The sequence below is a fragment of the Microtus pennsylvanicus genome, chromosome 5 (assembly GCF_037038515.1).
Source record: "Microtus pennsylvanicus isolate mMicPen1 chromosome 5, mMicPen1.hap1, whole genome shotgun sequence".
Taxonomy (NCBI): Eukaryota; Metazoa; Chordata; class Mammalia; order Rodentia; family Cricetidae; genus Microtus; species Microtus pennsylvanicus.
Window position 1 is genome coordinate 14664231 of NC_134583.1, and position 17158 is coordinate 14681388.

Genomic DNA, 17158 nt, shown 5'->3' on the forward strand with positions numbered 1-17158 from the left:
GAGAAACATCAATATCCCAGACAAGCTAGAGCTACACAAGGTGTCAAAAACTAAACAAAGGAAAACATGACATGATCAAATTATCCCCGTAGCTAAAAGTTAATTCCAGTTAAGTAAGAGTTTCTTTCCACCTGCCGCACTATGGAGTCTCTCACACATTTTTATTTATTTTTATCATTGCATTTTCCCATTGTAATCTCCCAACTCCATATTAAATTCAGGCTCTTTTTTTTCTTTAACTATCTATATTTAGTCAGTTTAGTTTTGCTCACTTATGAAATTGTTTAAAGTTCACCATTTGGAATTAATAACCTGTCAGGGGTTTATCCTCAGAGAAACTGTTTCTTCCCCTATCTCAGAGGCCACTGATTGAGTACAATTTTTCATCAATGGGTAGGATCTTGTGAGATTCCTCCTTTCTATGTTGGTTTCTAGTGTATCTTCACATTTTACATCTCCAAGTTACACCTTGATGTAATGCAAACTTTAACATCATTTCAAATAACTGGGAAGCAACCATTTATTTTATTCAGCTATGATGCCTATCCAGAGCAAATAGGCATAAGAAGGCAAAGGTCCAATGTAGCACAGATACCTCAGTGATAACCAACTCTAACTGAATATAAGACCCAGTCTACCAAAGGAAATTCATGCTGGAACTGGAAACATTAACACCTACTCAGGACCAGAGAGTCCTGAATCCTAGAGGCGCACCTAAAACTACCACTTGACCACACTATCATAATCTCTATCTTCTAAATATGTACCTTTATAGTTATTCTGAAAGATATGTACAGTTATCACATTCTCTTTGCAGCAGAGGCAGACCCTCACAGAAAAGTACAGCCAATCAAAATGCAGAGTTTGATTTCCAGTGCCAAGTAACAGATCTACAACAAAACTTCTTTATTTAAAGCTCAGGAATCAATGTGAAAGATATTTCAGAATGTGCCTGAGTTAGAGGATCAGAGAGTTTGCTGTAAGACTGTCTCTCCTAGTAAGTTCAGAAGCTGCACCCATAAAGTCTCATGGCCACATAAATACAAACTGAGCAAGGATGACAGCAATGGAAATGACAAACTAGATAGAAGCCCAAGAGACCTCAACTCTATGCGAAGAACAGGAGGCAAATGAGAAAAGCTGGAAATGGGAGAGATGGTCCTCTTCAGAAAAGAGGATGGCAATTGGTTTTCTGGTTCCAAACGATCATCCTTGAAAACCTAATTCATATAAGATGTAGAATCCACCAGTTTCGTTAGGAGGCTATAGCTTTGAAGGAGCACATAGACAGCTAGATAAGAGGGCTTTGAATGAGAAGTGTGAAATGTGGTCCGTAAACTGTAATCTCAAAAAAATAAAATGGGGCAAAAATACCCTGAGGGCCTGTGATTTGGGATCTATATTGAAGAGCATTTAATATTCATCTTGTAGATCCCATACCTTAGATGGATATCAAACTGTCAAATGTCAGCTGCAAACACTTGCAATCTCAGTTTGAGATATTTACACACCCCTTTTGGTGTCTGCAGGCTATTATGCAGTAATATATATAAAGTCACATAGGTTAACATTATCTATCCAAAATTATGTATCAGCTTAAAAAAAAGTTGATTAGTATATAATGTTAGTGGATCAATCAAGAAAAATAGAGGAAGATAAATCTAACCAAAATTACTTTCTCATTAAAAAAAAATTCTGAACCTAATAGAGCAGAGCAGAATCACCTATGAAACAGTTCTTGTACTATATAATTTTAAATGTACACTTGAAGAGTATTAAATTTCTACAATTTCATCTCATCTTATAAAATGAAATTTCATAATTAAATTCAACCCCCCAAACAAATTGTACTTAGTATCACTGTGTAAAGAAAAAGTTTTATTAAATGAAGTTATATTGGAAGAGAAGCCTAAGGCATAAACATTATAACTTCAAATTAAAGTTTTAAGTTGTGTTTTATTTTGGCTTGTAACTTAAATAACACAGAACAGCACTATGGCTATGCTGTAATGGTTGTTTTATCTGATGTACATTCATGTAATGGGCCTTCATTTCGTTGTCATTATTAATGAACAACATTATGATAAATGGAAGAAAGGAGTTCATGTAAGAATGTAATTTCGTCTAGACACACTGTGAAATGCATGTATAATGTCTCATTTAAATAAAATCATGATGTCATTTTTTGATTTATGCCTACAGTCTCTGTTTTGTGACAGAAAGCACAGAGTAGATCACAAATTTAATAGAATATGTCTGATTCAGTAAGTATGATGCAAAAAACATACTCAGGAATTATATTCAACCAAAGACAATATTTATAATATATAAGTTACAATTCAATATTTAGAAGGGAAATTTTTAAAGTATTTTATCATCTAGGAGTAAATAATTGTTTCTGATCTTGGAACAAATATTGCCATCAATTTGCTAGAGCAAGCTTTAAGAATCATCAGATTATATGACTTTACAGTCCTGCCATAAGGGCCTGATCTAAGAATTCTACGTAAACATACTCCCATCAAAATTGTGTTTGGCTATTTTGACATACTCCTCTGACAGGCATTGTTGTGGCTTTGTATTGCTCAAAAGGATCATAATCTGGACAAGTGTCCATCAAATGAAATATAATCAGCTCATAATTAAATGAATAGCATATTTAAAGAACGCAGTAATGCTAAAGAGAAGAGTGTAATAAAATTTGAAAAAACAATGTAGGCAAAAATCTAAAAGATAGAAAAAGATTTTTCACATTGTCAAGAGACATCAGAGAACAAAGAGAAGAAGACAGGAACAAAAAAAAAAAGGCTTCTCAGTTTGTAAAGCTGGGACTGTGGTTCATTTAGATGTGTGTCCAGCAGATGATTGAAATTCAGCAACATATTTTCACAGATTTTTTGTCTATTCACAGATTATTGTAGTTTGTACTTTTGAAACTAGAAAAATAAACTGCAGTAATTTCTTCCTTATGGTGGTTTGAATAAGAATGGTCCAGATAGTTTCATTTATTTAATTCTCAGGAAATGGCATTATTTGAAAGATTAGAAGGTACGATCATTTTAGAGTCGATGTGCCATGCTGGAGGAAATGTGTCACTGGGAGTAGACTTTGATGATTCAAAAGCCCATGCAGGCCCAGTGTCTCTCTCTTTCCACTGCTAGTGGATCTGGATGTAGAACCTTCAGTTACTTCTCTAGTACCATATCTACCTGCATGCTGACATACTCCCTGTCATGATGAATATGGACTAAAATATGGACAAGGTAAGAAACCTTAATTTAATGTTACTGTTTATAAGAGCTGCTGTGGTCATTGTGTCTCTTCAGAGCAGTAGAACACTGATACAGGCATGCATCTTTCCATTTGCTTCTTAAAATATTATTTGCTTTTCTCTTGTCTTAAAAGACTACTTTAAAAAGTAATAATTAGCAGTATGTCCATTACAACGTAGGATGATCTTAATCCTGAGATTCTTCTGCTTCAGCTTCATGCTGGCTAGCTTTATTCAGCTTGACTCAGATATAGTCATCTTTGGAAGATGGAGCTCTAATGATGCATCCATCAGGAGGGAAAGGCAAGGAATATAAATAAAAGGAGAGTACAGCCTACAAGTTTCTCTCTAATGAATTTTAATTTGAGTGTCTCTAATAAACATAATAATGAATAGACAAAATTATATAATTCATCTTTCAACTTGCACAGCTTAAGCACATAATTTTATTTTTGTCTCTTTTCTTGAATTCTTACTCCAGTTCTTCTCAAATTTGATTCTCATTTACTTGATGTTTCAAAAATGACCATTCATTCCCTGGTTTCCATGAATTTGATGTGTACAACTGAAAGCTCCTCTTGGGACTTATCCAGTAGGTACTGGAAACTGATTTTTTAATCAAAGGAGCTTGAATTTATGCCTCATTAGCTCAAAAGTTAAGAAAAGTGTTTTGTACAGCCTAAAAGAGTCTGAGTGCAACCAGGCAATGTGAGGAGATAATAGTTGACAAAAGAGCTTAAAGTTTTCCTGGACTGGAGATTAGAATAAGCAGCAAACTGTCAAAACTGGCTGAACCCATTGTTTTCTCGTTCCTTCCGACTTTCAGGAGGTGGCGAAGATAAATTGTGCAGTGTTTGGTAAAGTCGTGAACTGGGAAGAGAAACTCAGAGAAGTTCAATGTTGGAAGCAACTTTCTTTGGTGAAGAAGTTATAAGCTGTAAGAGTGAAGAATTAGTTGTAGCAATATTGGAATTCTGAATGTTATATAGGGCATGGTATTTTAATCATTTTATTGTGTATTTTGAAAAATAACCTTTAAAGTAAATATTAATTTTTCAGTTATCAAAAATTAGAAGAAATACTTTGAGAAGTTTATAGTCTGTTTAAATTTGACATCTTTGCATTTGCTAGTCACTCCCTACAACTCCTTTGCTGAACTACTTGACATTAGCTTAGTGTCCCTAACAAGGTCCTGGGTCCTAACAGCATTGGTACCATTCTGAAGATAGAGCAAGTCTAAATTGTTCCACTTAGTAACATATATAACTTGACATATCCTTCCTTTGGAAAGACTAATTCATATATATATTCACATGGGAAGTTTTACCATCTGAAGTCTTTCTTAATGTTTGGTGGGTATTTAGTTTTCATTATAGAGGTCTTTCAGCTCTTTGGTTACATTTATTTCTAGACAGTTCTTTATTCTAGACTACTGTGGATAGGAATATTTCCATGACCTGCTTCTTTGCATACTTCTATTGTTAGTCAGAAAACCCATTGAATTTTAAAACTGTCAGTATCCTGCAACTTTTGACAAAATGTTGATTATTTCTAGAAGATTTTAAGATGGAAATTCTTGCCAGGTGGTGGTGGCACCTGCCTGTAATCCCAGCACTTAGGAGGCAGATCTGTGAGTTTGAGGACAGCCTCGTCTACAGAAATTTCCATGACAGCCAAAGTCACACAGAGAAACTAATTGGACTTCTTTTTCTTCTTATGTCCCTTTAATTGCCATATGTTGTTTTATTTCTCTGGCTAGTACCTCAAGTATTATGCCAAAAATGAGTGGGGTAGTAGACATGTCTCTCTCGTTTCTGATTTGAATGGGATTGTCGTATGTTTTTATGATAAAAGTCCTGAAGTAAGTAGGACTAAAGGAAATACACCTCAAAAAAATAGAGGATTTAATAAAAATCTATAGCCAACATTACTTTAAGTTTCTAAAGTATGAATTTAAAACACATTAATATTTAATAAATTAAAAGATGGAATATTATTTTCTGCGCATGAATTGAGACGTGCCTTGCTTCTGATGTGGTGACTGATAGAATAAACAGAGTGAAAAATGTTAGCAGCATAACCAGCAAATATGAATTGTGGTTCATTGTCCGGTATCTGGTGACAATCACGGATATTCTCAAATATTCTCAAATAACATTTGTACCTCAAGATTTATTGAAAGTCTCCATACATCATTTCACATCTCTATTATACTATGTTTTCTTCTATGAATATTGTACATTTATATTGAAAATTAGGTTAATAGAGTTCTTTTGAGTTAAAGATAATTGTCCTACATTTCTTTGCAATCTATTATGTAATATAATGAGTAGTAGAAAATAGATGATTAGTTTAGTAGAATTTCTGTTAAATGATATTTAGTAGAAAATAGAAAACATTGTCAACAATAGTAGTGAATAATGATTAAATTTTACTTGGGTTCATCAAATTAATTTATAGAATTTACAACAGGTATTTTAAAAATACAATTCAATGCACAGAAACAGAAATAAAAATTCAAACAATTTAAATATTACTGTATATCACTGACTTATCATGTAAGCTATTATAGAAGCTGTTCCACTACAACCACATATTTTATTTTTATTAATACTTTGATAATTTCATGCAACATATTTTGATCATGTTGAAGACCAAATTCTTCCACTAAATATTCTAGATTCCTTCATATTACCAACCCAAATTACATTCATGTTTTCTTAAATAATGTGTTGTCCTTGAATTGCTTATGCACACCTACATGTTGGACATACACTAAAGTATTGTCAATTATTCAGAGCTACCCTTAGAGTAAAATACCCTTCTCTCCCCCATTGCACCCATTTATCTATAGCTCCTCAATTAGAGGTGGGGTTCATTAACTCCTTCCCACTTCATGCTAGAATGTTTACTAGCTTAATTTTGCGCAATTCTTGTGAAGTCTGTCACAGACACTCTGAATTCAGAGTGGGTACAGGTGTCTAATCATGTTCAGAAGACATTGTTTCACTATTTTACTGCCCAACTTCTGAATTTTGCAATTTCTCTAGCCTTTCTTCCATGATGGCATCTCAACCTTGGGGAGAGAAGTGTGATATCGATGTGGCACTCGTGACAAAGAACTCTTTGACATTTGTTTCTCTGTTCTTGGATTCATTCTGAACTTCTGTGTTAACCATTACTGCACACAAAAAAAAAAAATCTTTCAAGAGGTCTGAGAGTTGGACTTATCCATTCTTATAGAGACACTACTTTAGAGTGCAGTTTGATGCTATGTTCTTTTACCAGAATAATAGTAATAACCTTAGCCCTGCCACCCATGAGCTCCTAACCATGGGGTCTTTGACAGATTTATAATACTAGTCATGTGTTCCTTCCTTTGGAAAAGGTCTTAAATGAAATCAGAGAGCAGTTGGTTATCCCTATAACATTCCTGTCAGTACTAAACCCACGGACACATCTTGCCATTCTTGTCATTGTTGTAGTTCATAGAGTTCACAGATGAATGAGACTGTTGATGAATTTTCCCCCAGGGACTTCCAATGCTATGAAATTTAGCCAGCAAGAAGCAGATTGTTGGACAGTACCAGATTGATTTCTTCATGTTCTGTAACAGATGTGTCAGTTTCTTCATCAAAAATCTCACCAGCAAATATAATTAATTAATTAACTTCTTGGACAACCAAGAAAAATTGGATACCTCCTGGAACAAAACCTTGAATGGAGGTGTCACACAAGAATGGAAACCTACTCCATCAGGGATAAGCATAAGCTTTTGTATAGAGTAACTCTACTTGAGTTATTTATATGAAAATAAATAGGGAATTGATAAAAATTATATTTTTAAATGACTTTTTTCAAACATCTTTGTTGTTTGGTATCCCTTTCTGAATCCCCTGGTCTGCCCCACCCTCCCATTGATCTCTCCTCTTAAATTTCTGTCACCAGTATTTCCCCTCGTTCCTTTAATATAATATCTTCTATTTTCTTCAACTTTGTAAGATCATTCTATAATTTTCCCACTAGTTTTTTCTTTCTAGTTTCCTGGGTTCTACTGGTACTTTAAATTAAAGAAACTAGTCTACAGCTTGGATGCTGAGATCCACTTTTGAGCACACACATGTACTAATAAGTGCAAGTGAGTTGCTGTAGCTTGTGGGAGTTGCTTGTTTCTTTCACCTTGTGGGTCCCAGGTATCAAACTCAACCAGCTCGGGTGACTCGGGTTTTTACTAGTTAGTCAACTTACAAGACCTCAGGCAAATATATGAATTTCACTGTTTCATGTTAGGCTATTTCTATTAACATTAGGGAGTTCTTCCAGCCCTTAATGATGCCCTAGTACCAACAGGATTCTATTTATCTGCATCAAAGCTAATTTATATGCAAAAATTTGCTCATATGGACACCTTCTTCAACACAAGAGCAGTAACCAAGATATATTCTATCTGCATAAACAATCTGGTGATGGATTAAGTGTTAATAATACATGATTATTGATTAAGGCTTCGTTGTCCTCAAAAAGAGAACTACTTAGTAACTGTGTGTGTGTAGAACCAGAAAAATCAGGAACATATGAGTAACTATACCTTTGCCTTTAGTTTTCATATTGTAAGAAGATTTATTGATGAATCTAATTTTGGAATTTATGTCTTATAAGGTAAAGAGGTGTCATTATTATGCAAATTAAAACTTTAACACCCCTGGTAAAAATTAATGATCATTACTAGATTAGGTCTTAGTCTCATTTTATATGGAATAAATAAATAATTTATTTGTGAGTTATTTACTTTCGTGAAGGAGGAAAGTTTATGGGAAGTCTCAGTTAAAAGGCTTTGCACTACATATGACCTTAATTTGAGCATTTCCCAGCAAGACTCTCTATTGCCCTTGAGGAGTCAACTCTCTTTCATTTAAACATTAGTCTTGTAACTTAATAGATGTAGGGATGAATAGTAACCTAAATAAAAGCTTGTCTGGCTTCTTTTAACCGATGGGTGAACGAGGCTACTTTGAAACAGCACTCTAAGATGCTTGTCCAGATACTAAAGACACACATTTACAAAATCTAGTTTCACTAATTAAATCTTTTATGAAGACAAAGTCTTAAAGAAAAAAAAAAGCAGACATGGCTACCATGTAACTATGTAAATGGATATTCTTTGGTTTGTATAGTTTTAGAGAAAAAAACATAATTGAGATTATCATTCTGCTTTGCAGAACTAATGACAAAGACTATCATAGCATAAGCACACCTTTAATAGCAATCTATAAATGACTTTAAACATGTGTCTTCCCTAATAAATACAAATTATTTTCAATAATTTCTCTCAGAGCTGCTCATTCATTATCAATATATTTCTGTTTGACATATGAATATTCATAATTTAGGTGAGATTCAGCCAATAAAAAAATCTAATAATATCAAAACCAAAATAGTTCAATAGTCTCAAGATATCCAAATTAATTTTCTTCTTAGAAAATATTTTAAATATTTTCCAAAAATAGGGATGACTAAACTGAGATGTTCTTTTCAGATGGAGCAATATTATTTTAAATGTCATTCAAAGATAGATTCAGGGAACAACTGACAAAGTGTGCTGTGTCATTGAAATGTAATCAACAGGTGGTGACTTCATATAGAGAAAAACAGAAGCAATGCAAAGAATCTTTTCTACCTATGTATGTTGGCATACATATACAAATACATGATGCATGGGTATTTTATAAATTATGTGTCATTTTGCATAGTTTAATATAATTCATAATCATATGAGGAAATAGAAACTTTAAGAAACATTTGAAATTAAAATAAGATACATAAATTATAGGCCAAGTTTGAATTAGAAGCTTTATGCAAAGGATATCTATGTACCAGACTCATTGAATTTTATATGCAGTTTGAAACTATGAAGTACGGTGCAAGAATTGAATGTTCTTTTATCTCCCTGAAAATAAGGGTAGATATGGGTCAAGTGATTCTTCCTTGAGTATTTCATGCTGAAAATCAACTACACTCAGTTAATTTTATAAACAATAAATAGCACATACATTCAAATTGCATGTGAAGCCCCTCATTCACGTTCGTTTGTCACTGAGACAATGGTGTGCTGATTCTTCTTAGGTAAACACTTAGATGATGAAATAGCTCAAGAATTCATCAAAAGAACCTGAAAAATAGGAAGAGAAAATCAGTGGTGAATTGAACAAAAATTAACATAAAAGTAACAAAGAGTCTCTTGGAAAAAAAGAATCAAATTATGTAGTTATAAAGAATATGATTTTGAAATACATCTCAGGAAACTCAATGAAAACTATAATTACCACAAAAAAGATAGACATGCTGTTTTTCCGGAATATGTTGAACTACAGATGTTTGCTACATAACTAGGTTAGCTATCCCACTCCTGAATTCAGATCCTTGGCAATGAACTTGGACAGAATGAGTTTATGAACACTGAAGATTTAAATATACATAACTATAATTGAAGTTTTCTATTTTTGTAGAGAATTACTACCAAGAGCTGTTTTCTACTATATAACATTTTAGTATAATTTTGTACCAAACATGCCCCTAACATTTGTACATATGCATCATGGTCATTTAAGAAATTGCAGTGTGAGATTAGTATCAACTGTGAACATTCACAGGATCCAAATTCATATAGGAGAACAGCCTACAGTCACATGTGTGAGGGTTATTGGCCTCTGAGCATGTTCATAAATGATTATCTTTATTACGTTAATTGATGTGTAAATACCCATTTTAACTTTGAACCAAAATACATCAATATCAAAAGACAGGGCAATGCTATGACATGTTGTAGTAAGGCCACTAGTTAGATCCCGGCTGCTTATCAGTTCAGACCCAAAGTAATCATACAGAAACCATATTATTTAAATCACTGCTTTTTTTTCCTGTTTGGTTATTTTGAGCTGCCAGGAGGCCAGAAAACAAACAAGTGGCCTTCTTACAATAGTTGACAGGGAAAAATGAGAACTGGACACATAGGATAAAGGATGGTGAATGCTACTGGATGCCAGACTCATTCTTCTCTGGGAAAACAAGTTAAGGATTTCTACCAAGCTACCCACATAGGAGTTTCAAAAACTGCTGAACTCCTCAGACACAGGTATTATGTTCTAAACTTTGACAGCATGACTGAAGATAACATCTTAGATGCGCTCTCTGTGCTCAGGTAAACCAACCTCAATGGCCTAAGAAAGATTTTACAAATGATCCAGGAAATGGCTCTGAGGACCATTGGGAGTTCGACTTTAGTGAAATCAGGTCTCCTGTTTGGGCTAAGAAAGCCTCTCAAACCACAAAAGTGGCCAGGCTCCTCCCTTTGAGGAGCTCCAACAGCCAGGTTCCATAGACTTACTGCCCTTACAGCTGGACTCTGCCTCCCTTCTACCTAGCAAAAAGCAAAGTTCTGTATTTGAAATTCTACCAATCTCCATCCTGGAAAGCTCTACCCTGGAAAGCTCTTCTTCCACCTCATACCTCAAGAAAATCTGTGTTAATAAACCCTGTCTTCTGATCGGTTCTTTACTGTTTCTCACATGAGCAGAGGCAGCCACCCTCCCAATTAATCTTTTGTGTGAGGGTTGTTGTACCTCTAACTTTGTGATAATCCTTAACTTCTGAATACTGCCAAGATACCTTTCTACCAGAGCTATAACAATAACAGGCTATAAATATTTTCCAGTGTTTGCAGATAGTTTTTGCCTATCTGTAAGCATTGCAGCTCAGATGAAAAGAGATCTTGGCAGTCGGGAACCAATCAATACCACAAAATTACTGTGAGCATAGAAGGTTAAAGTTCTGTCCCTGGGACAGGTTTCCCTAGGGGAAATGTTATAGCTCTGCCCCTCTAGCAGAAAGTTTCCCCAGGGAAAGTGTTACAGCTCTGGTACTCTAGCAGAATTTTTCTCCAGGGAAAGTGTTATAGCTCTGCTCCTCTAGGGGAAAGTTTCCCCAGTGAATGTGTTACAGCTCTTTTCAAGTCCCCAGAGTGTAAAAACTCTGATCCTCTAGGATTAAGTTTTCCCAGGGAAAAATGTTGCAGCTCTGCCTTTCTCTGACCCAGGCAAAAATCTATTATAGCTAAGTTCCACTCTGGCGAAAGTGTCATACCACCACACAACAAAACTCATTCAAGAGATTTTACAGGGTTTCCTGGGGGCAGAGCCTCCTGGAGTAACTTGAGATTTGCAAGGTTTGTGGCCTGATTCTGGGGTCAGCTCAGGGAATGATGCTATTTTATGTTGGGTGATTGTTGGAATTTTGAGCCCTAATCCTGGGGTAAAGTTCAGGTCAGGATGTTTATCCTTGGCCCTGGTCTTGGGATTAAATGAGGGTCAGGATGTTCTTTCCTTGGTTCTTTTTACCCTACACTACCCCAGCAAAACAGAAATTACACCAGTAGTTACTAAGAAAAGAAATTACTCCAGTAAATAAATGTCTGTCACCCTCTAAGTTTAAAACAGTTCTCATCAGGCTGATGAGAACCTTTGACTTCTCCACAATGGAGGTTTTGGGAGTTACAATTTTACAAATTGCTAGTAGTGAAGGGAATTCAAACCATGAACGGGAAAGGAGTTGAACTTTCTCCCCATCTTAAACAGCTGGGGGAATGAGTTTTCCCTTACCTGGAAATAACTAGCTGCTTTCAGAAGACTGTCAAAAAATCAGAGAGCACAAGAGACTTGAAGATCTGTTTCCCTCCCTGAACTACAGTGAGGCTCACCCATTTACACACACACACACACACACACACACACACACACACACACACACACACACACACAGCTATAGGATCTGGGGACAGCAAGCAGAAATCAAGCTAAAAAGCTGAAAGAAAATGATCCAGGATAGGAAGGGGTGAGCAGGTCAATTTCCTCCAGCAACGCTGAGAAAACAGATGAATGTTTTGGATTTCTTTGTCCAAGCTGGCCAGGCAAAAAAACAATTCAGGTATTCAACATGAGACACACATCTCAATTCAAACAGGGGGGGGGTGGAATAGAGGTTGTATCTCTCATCAGATAAAATTATTGATTATAACAGGGAAAGACATGGCTACCATTGCCACTTGGGATTCCCAATTATCACCATAGAAACAAAAGTAGCATGCTTCTTCCATGGTCATAGTTGCCACAGTAAGAGGCAGTGTCACAATACAGTTCAGTGGCTTGGTGTGGCCTATGAGCCTTTGTCAAAATGTGTATTGCCTGGAGGTCAACCATGACTATTGTCATTGGACAGCTTACATTCTTACAATTTTAGTTCTGTTTCTCCAACCAACAAAAGTGATAGAAACACACAGAGACAGACACAAATGGAAACACAATCGTCTAGAGAAACACATATAAAGACAAAGTAAGGGTGGCAACCACACAATGATACATCTAAAGAGATCATGGGTATCCAGTGATATCTCATATGGATCCTGGACACAGGACCTATGGTTGAGTCCGACCTGCCCTTTTGTTTCCTAACTAGATGGTACGTATGCAGAACTTAGAAAGAATCATTCAGAGAGAATTTTCCTGGACCCAGGATTTGCTTCCTACTCTGAAAATTTGGAGCACAGAGTGAGGAGTGGTCTGATAAAGAGCTGGGACTGAGACTCGAAGATTGAATTTGGAAGAGCTGAGGGAGAGAGGAAAACTTTCACTTAACCTACTTGATCCTGGGCTAGAGTGGTCTACAGGTTCCTAGAAATTGCCTGCTGAGGTTATGGGTTGGGCTATAGCAAGGAGAGGAAAGAGAGAGGTTTGGAGGGGGAGATCTGTGTGACCCTTTGCTGATGGGAGTTAGGAAAGACAGGAGGCCACAGCAGGTGGTCTCTTGCAGACCTGGTTATGAGACTGGGACATTGGTTTCGGAGGAGCTAAGAACAAGGTGTGAAGACCTCTAGTTAACCTACCTCTTCTTTCCCTTGCTGGAGTAGGCTTTGGCTTCCTAGCGGATGTCTGCTGGAGCTGGGAGATGAGCTAAATCCGTGAGTATGGAGAAGCAAGTTAAGGAAAAAAAACTGTGTAATCCACTGGAGATGGGATAGGGAAGGAAGTGGAGGCTGAAGCAGGTGGTCTGCTAAATATCTAGGGATGAGATTCAGATGTGCAGAGTGAGAGGCGAAGATGTGCAATTAGCCTACCTGATTTCCCTGTCAGGAGTTAATCCATCCATTTTTATGCCAAGGCATGTTTAGAAACTTGTATACTTCTTTTGAAAACAGTAGCCTAAATCACTAAATTAATGGAGTCAGGACCTAGCAAAGTGCTTTTTGTGGTTTATGAAGTCATAGTCACAAATTGGTTAAATCTGTTCTTATAAACTCCTTTGACATTATTATTACTACAATCACCACTTTTCAAGTAAGGAAGCATGCACAGAGACAGTAGACAAGTTGTGTAAAGTCACTCCGTTAATGAGATAGCTTGTTGAATTATGATTGATAAACCAATGGTGTAAAGTGAGCTTGTTACTAACACACTTTTCTACTTATGATTATATTGCTACCAGATATATAAGTATTTTCAAACATTTCACTGCAAATAAAGTACAAAATTATTAAATTGATTAAGGTGAGGATTTTTACTCCATTTTTTTCATTATCTCTTCCCACCAGATTAAATTTTTACACCATTTGTTAATTATCTGTTCAAACCAACAATCCAGAAACAGATTTACATGTTCAGTTCCAACGCTGAGCAACCAGGACTGCCCTTAAGTGGGTGTGAGTATGTGTGTGCCATTTGTAAAGAAGAGAGTACATTGATAAAAGTTACATGAGCCACCCATTCTTACCTGAACACCTGTCAATCTTTACTGCCTTTTAGTCACATGGCAAAATGACTAGCCCAGAACCTACAAGTGAAGTAACATCCTGATCAAACCACTCTTTCAGAATTGAGATCTGTGAATTCCAATGTCTGTGTTATGTGATTTGTTGAGCCTCTCTGATTGCCCCTGGCAATGTACTATATAAACTTTGCTTTGTGTTTATAACAAAATGAATAAATTTACTTGAGGGCCCCAAATCTTTACGCCACCACATTGGTGGCATATAATCACACTTAATATTTTGTTTATTATAAATACTCAAATTACTGTTACATCTCCAAGCCTCAATTTCCGCACCTATAATGTAAAATTATAATTAGTGACTGTACTGGTTGTGGTGAGTAATTTATGAGGCAGTATACATAGACCATTTGTCCATGGGATGGGCTTGTTAGTTGGAGTTAGGGGTTTCAGGTTAATAATTTTAGTCAAGCCTTAAGAAACAGCAGGTCAACTTTGGATTCAGGCTGCTTGTCCTGGCCTATAAATCAGTACTAGTTTAACTTAATTACTCCAGTGAAATAAGCAACAAAAGATTTTACATTAAGATAGTGATTTTTTTTAGCTAAGATTCAAAATACCAATTTAAATTGGAGTATTTCCATTTTTGCTGACTCCAACCTAACTGTAGCAAACATAATGCCAACTATAGCTAATATTGGCCAATATTAGTACAAAGGGGGGTATGGACTTCAGAGTACCCATTCATCAGAGACTGTGTCTACACAGTGGCCACAGCAGAAAATGCTTCTTACATACTCTCCTATATTTGCATAAGACATTATAAAAGCAAATGCAATTATTATAAATACATTTATAAGTCTGAAATTGTTAGTGAATAATGAATATAAATGTTATGAATAAATGAATCTTACATATAAATATCAAATCTGTAAAGGGAATACTTAAGATAACAAGTACTAAATAAAAGATAAATTTCTTGTATAAATATTCCTCTTCTGAAACCAAGGTTTTAAATATGATATGATTAATTCTGATGGGGTTTCTTAAATTTTCTATTAGTTATAACAAGAAAAAAATCATTCTAAAATTCTAAATTTTACTTTTTCTTCTCATTAATCATCTCATGCTATAAACATCAAGGATGATATTTGGAGACTTGTAACTGTTTTCACTGTTGTTCCTGACTGTCCAGTTTTAGAAACACCTCAATTTTCCTCTATCAATAAGATATGACAATAAACTTCCAGTAGGCTTGAGAAGTCACAATCTGCACCTTTTCTAGGGTTGACTAAAAATTTTCACTCTTGGTTTCTAACATCAGATTTAAATTTTGTTTCTTAAATGGTTTACTTTTAAACATTATCACCACATCACTGAATTGGGTGTAAATTAACTAAATTTAGCCTAAAATAATTTCCAGATCTTACTTAGGTAATGTTGTTGTTATGATTACATTTTTCCAAGTCTCATCATGAAAACATAATCTTTATTTCTATACAGCACACACACAAGAAAGATCTACTCTTATGTTTGTAAGTAGTTCAGGGACATTGTTCCACTCCCACCACTATCATCTATCCACAGCAGCCTGAAAAACTCCCTTTCCACTTCAAGACTTCCATTCAGGTAAATGTAGGAATTACAGTTTTGAGGAAGAGAAGAATTTCAGGATGAGACAATATGAAGCAGAGTTCCAGATTCATTAAGAGTCATGTTAACATAGAGTTTTGGCATGGGGTTAATGGAAAGAGAGGTAATCAGGGGAAGAAAGAGTCACCCAAAGGTGAATATAGGATCTTCCAGGGAGAATCATAATAAAGTGGCTTTATAATGTTCATATATGAAATTTAGATGCCTCTTATGTTACACCTATAGAGTTTGCTAAGACCCCGAAACCCATTTTTAAAAAATATTGCTCAAAGAGCATACTTTATACACCAGTGAATAAAATTTAATGAGTTTTCTTTTATAAATATAGTTGTAAAGGTGGCCTTGTGAGGGACTTTATTCATTAGACTTATGTAATAGGAGAGGAATTCTAAAATCTCAAGGCTTTACATGAATTGTGCCCTAAGTAAAGACAGTTTCATCTCTGAGTTGGTTTTAAGAAAACATGTACTTTTTTCTTCAGCAATGTTAATGGTGCCTATGTTTTCACCCTCTCATCAGGACAGACAAAGGGGTCCTGAGATGAAACTTCTCTTCCCATGTCACTATAATTTGTCTTTTTCTATCAGTTTCTATTTTCATACATAGTAATTAATACCTGGAAAGGTTTTCCCATTTGAATGTTCATAAAGATAACAAAAACACCATTTAAGAATGATTGAACTAACCTTATGAAATAAGAACTATTCATATTTATAATAGCTAATTTTGTTATAGTTATAGCCAACAAAATATACCTACTTTACTAATTCCTGAATAATTATGAATCTTTATGATAAAAAATCAATGTAGCAAAGCAGGAGTTCTTTTTCATGGTAGGAACAAAGGCTATAAATAGAAAAAGACTAGAAACTGGGTTGTTAGAGTTGTCCATGCTTCAAGTCAAAATGCACACAAGGTTGAGGCAAGTGATCATCATGATTTCAAGGTCAGGTCTACATAAAAGTGGCCAGCTGGACTGGGACTGAATGAGCATGTGATCAAATGTGGCTGACAATGAGGGCTGACTGAGAAGCCAAGGACAATGGCGCTGGGTTTTGATTCTATTGCATGTACTGGCTTTGTGGGAGCCTAGTCTGTTTGGATGCTTACCTTCCTAGACCTGGATGGAGGGTGAAGAACCGTGGACTTCCCACTGAGCATGGAACCCTGACTGCTCTTTGGACTGGACAGGGAGAAGAAGGGGAGTAGGGGGAGGGAGAGGGACATGGGAGGAGAGGAGGAGGTAGAAATTTTTAATAAAAAGGAAAAAAAAAGAGAACCAGACCAGGGATAGAATGAAACCCTGTCTAAGAAATAGAAAGAAAAGAGAAGCGAAAAAAAAAAGAAAGAGGAGAGAGAGAGAGAGAGAGAGAGAGAGAGAGAGAGAGAGAGAGAGAGAGAGAGAGAGAGAGAGAGATA